A 4,623-nucleotide genomic window follows, 5' to 3' on the forward strand; every position below is an offset into this window, starting at 1 on the left:
GGATCTCGTCCCGAGATCTAGGACTGAAAGAACGCCGGGTACTCAGAACGGAGGTGATCCTTGCGTTCCCAGGTAGCTTCACGGTCGGAATGGTGTGACCACTTGACTTTGAGGAATTTGATTGACTTGTTGCGAGTCTTGCGTTCAGTCTCTTCAAGAATAGCAATGGGGTGCTCACGATAAGAGATATCTTCTTGGAGTTCAATTTCCTCAAAGTTGACAGTGCGGTCAGGAGTCTTGAAGCACTTTCGGAGCTGAGAGACATGGAACACGTCATGAACATTTGCAAAGTTTGAAGGAAGCTCGAGTTGATAGGCGAGATCGCCTCTCTTGCTGACAATCTTGAAAGGTCCCACGTATCTAGGGGCAAGCTTCCCTTTGATACCGAAGCGGCGAGTACCTTTCATAGGAGAGACGTGGAGGTAAACATGGTCTCCGATCTCGAAAGCCAAATCACGGTGCTTACTATCATAGTAGCTCTTCTGGTGGGATTGGGCTGCTTTGAGGTTATCTCGAATGACTTTGCATATTTCCTCTGCCTCTGTGATTAAGTCATTGCCGAGAAGCTGACGTTCACCGGTTTCAGACCAGTTGAGAGGGGTACGATACTTCCTGCCATACAGAATTTCAAATGGGGCCTTGCCCGAAGTTGCTTGAAAACTGTTGTTGTAGGAGAATTCAGCATAAGGAAGACAATCCTCCCACTTCATGCAGAAGGAGATCACACAAGCCCTGAGCATATCTTCAAGAATCTGATTGACACGCTCGACTTGACCGCAAGTTTGAGGATGGAAAGCTGTGCTGAAGCGGATGTTGGTGCCCATGGCCTTCTGAAAAGAATCCCAAAACTTGGAGGTAAAGATGCTGCCATGGTCTGAAGAGATCACTTGTGGAATACCATGCAGAGAGACAATTCGAGAGGTATAGAGTTCTGCCAATTGAGCTGTAGTGATAGACTCTTTGATAGGCAGAAAGTGAGCCACTTTAGTGAGTTTGTCGATGACAACGAATATAGCATCATTGCCACGTTTGGACTTTGGAAACCCAGTCACGAAGTCCATCTCAATGTGGTCAAACTTCCATTCTGGAATGGCAAGAGGTTGGAGGAGACCAGCTGGCCTTTGGTGTTCTGCCTTCACTCTTCTGCAGACATCACATTCATTCACGAATTGAGCAATCTCGCGCTTCATTCGAGTCCACCAATAAGCCTGCTTGAGGTCCTGATACATCTTCGTGCTCCCAGGGTGGACGGAGAGGAGAGAATTGTGAGCCTCGTTCATGATCACTTTACGAAGGTCACCTTTGGGCACAACAATACGATCCTCGAAGAAGAGAGTATCCTTGTCATCAAGGTGGTAGCACTTGTACTTGGGTTGACTCTTGGCAATCCCAATCTTCACCTTCTTCACCATAGCATCAAGAAGCTGGGCTTGGCGAATATGGTCTTCCAAGGTAGGAGGGACTTGAAGGTTGGCGAGGAAACCTTGAGGAACAACTTGCAGATTAAGTTTGCGGAAAGCTTCACAAAGCTCGGGTTGATAAGGCTTGAGAATAAGACTGTTGCAATAAGCCTTCCAGCTCAATGCGTCAGCAATCACATTGGCCTTGCCTGGAGTATACTCGATACTCGGATTATACTCTTGAATCATTTCGTCCCATCGAGTTTGCCTGAGGTTGATATTAGGCTGAGTGAAGATGTACTTGAGACTCTTGTGATCAGTGAAAATGTCCACTTTTCTTCCCAATAAGAGATGTCTCCAAGTCAAAAGAGCATGCACAACTGCCGCCAACTCAAGGTCATGAGTGGGGTAGTTCTTCTCATTGGGCTTCAACTGACGAGAGGTATAAGCCACAACTTTCTTCTCTTGCATCAACACTATGGCAAGACCTTGGAGAGAGGCATCACAAAAAACCTCGTACGGTTTGGATTCATCAGGCAGAGTCAGAACTGGAGCGGTGACCAATTTCTCTTTCAAAGTGTTGAAAGCAATGTCACACTCCGGAGACCAAACGTACTTGACGTTCTTCTGGAGAAGATTTGTGAGAGGCTTTGTGATCTTAGAAAAGTTTTCAACGAATCTTCGACAGTAGCTTGCGAGACCGAGGAAGCTACGGAGTTGCTTCACGTTCTGAGGAGGTTCCCAATTCACAATTGCAGACACCTTCTCAGGATTCACCGCAATGCCCTTGGCAGAGATGATATGACCAAGATAAAGAACCTCATCGAGCCAAAATTCGCACTTGGAGAACTTGGCGTAGAACTTGTGTTCCCTGAGCTTATCGAGTACCAAACGCAAGTGCTTGGCATGATCTTCCTTGTTCTTCGAGAAAACCAGAATGTCGTCGAGATAGACCAAAACGAAATCATTGGTGTAGGCGTTGAAGATGAAGTTCATCATGCGAGAGAACGTCGGAGGAGCGTTGACGAGGCCAAAAGACATGACAGTGTATTCATATGACCCATAGCTTGTCCTGAAAGCCGTCTTGGGAATATCTTGCTCGCGGATTCGAATCTGATGATAACCCATACGAAGATCAAGCTTGGAGAATACTTGGGCACCTTTGAGTTGTTCGAACAGCTCGTTGATGTTGGGAAGTGGGTATTTGTTCTTCATGGTCTTCTTGTTCAATGGCCGGTAATCAACACAAAGTCGGTCCGTTCCATCCTTCTTCTTCACAAAAAGAACACCACAACCCCACGGAGAAGAACTAGGCCAGATGAGACCCATTTTCTCTTGAATATCGAGTTGCTTCTTCTCTCCTTCAACTCTTCAGGTCCGAGCTTGTAAGGACGCTTGCACACTGGTTCCGTGCCAGGCTCAAGGTCGATGACGAATTCAACTGGCCGGTGCGGAGGCATTCCTGGAAGCTCTTCTGGAAAGACGTCTTGATTTTCGCAAACGACTGGAATTTGCGAGATAGCATCCAGTTCACCCTTCTCATTGAGAGAAAACAGACGGATGGTATCATCACGAGCGGCAAAGACAATTACATCCTCAGACGAATGAGTCAATTGAATCTGCCTGGCTGCACAATCAAGATGAGCCTTGTGCTTAGAAAGCCAATCCATCCCGAGAATAAGATCAATATCCGAGTTACCAAGAACCATTGGGGAAGAAAGGAACTTGTAGTCGCCCAGGGTGATAGTAACATCTGGCACCTCCAGACTTGCACTCAAACATTTGCCAGGAGAAACGATATCCATTTGTTTACCCAAATGAGAAGAAACGAACTCATGCTTGGTAAAAAATGGCTTTGACATGAAACAATGCGATGCACTAGCGTCAAAAAGAACTCTTGCGGGAATATCGTTAACAGGAAGGTTACCCATGATGACATCTGACGAGTCCTCTGCCTGAGCTGTGTTCATCAAGTTGACCTTGGCGTGCTTGGGGTTATGCTTGACCACAGCTGTACTTGCCGATCTCATAGGAGGAGGAGGGAGATGCCTCTGATTGAAGCATTTGTTGGCATAGTGACCCTTCTATTGGCACTTGTTGCACGTGACCTCTGAAAGCGGACGGTGATACGGAGCACTCGATCTTGGAGCTTGAGACGAAGTCTTGTTCTGAAAGCCAGGGTTGGGTGGGTGGGAAGATCCACTGCCACCTTTGCTCTTCTGCTGATACGGCTGACGGAATGGAGGAGGAGGAAGCCAATACTTCTGCTGCTTACCCACTTGAGTAGAGGAAGAAGGAGTAGCATCTCTGACTCGCTTCTTGGAAGCATCACACTTCAGTTGAGCAGCCTCTTGCTTCAATACCATGTTGTAGAACTCATCATACCTCAAGGGCTCAAAGAGAACAAGAGCTAGCTGGATTTCTTCTCTGAGACCACCCCTGAACTGGTATATCATGCTCTTCTCGTCAGGGACGTCCTGCTTAGCAAAGCGGGCGAGCTTCTGAAACAACTTGTTGTAGTCATAGACAGACATAGAGCCTTGCTTCAGGTTGCGGAATTCCTCCCGCTTGCTTTCAACCACGCTCTGAGGTATATGATGAGCTTTGAAGTCTTGACAGAATTCATCCCAGGTAATCACACGGCCTCCTCTGGAATCCTTGTACTGCTGGAACCATTCTGCAGCTTGATCTTTGAGTTGGAAGGAAGCGAACTTTACAAAGTCCTCAGGCCTGACGTTACTGCACTCGAAATGCTTGCACAGATCCATGAGCCAATCGTCAGCATCAGTTGCCTCAACACAATTGCTGAAAGTCTTTGGCCCGTTAGCAAGGAACTGGTTGAGTGTAGCAAAGTGATTCTGATTGTTGCCTTGGTTGCCTTGGTTTGCTTGATTGCGCTCTTGAAGAATTTGCATGATCAACTGCGTGTTTGCATTGGTTGCGGCCATCACAGCTTGCCATGCCTCTGGAGGAGGTGGAGGTGGTGGCGGATCCTGATTCTAATTCTGATTGGTGCTCTTAGCAGGAGCCATCCTGAAGAGGGTGACATCCATTAGCACATTGACAGATAAAATGAAGCTGAATCCAACGGAATGAAAATTGCAACATAAAGTCTTCACATCCGAACATAAGAACGAATGCATTCCTCTTGAAATGGTCACATATCCATAAATTGAGAAGCCACTTAGAATTTAGGTAGAGAAATAAATCAACAAGGTACGGA

Source organism: Triticum dicoccoides, chromosome 1A (assembly GCF_002162155.2).
Source record: "Triticum dicoccoides isolate Atlit2015 ecotype Zavitan chromosome 1A, WEW_v2.0, whole genome shotgun sequence".
NCBI classification, from domain to species: domain Eukaryota; kingdom Viridiplantae; phylum Streptophyta; class Magnoliopsida; order Poales; family Poaceae; genus Triticum; species Triticum dicoccoides.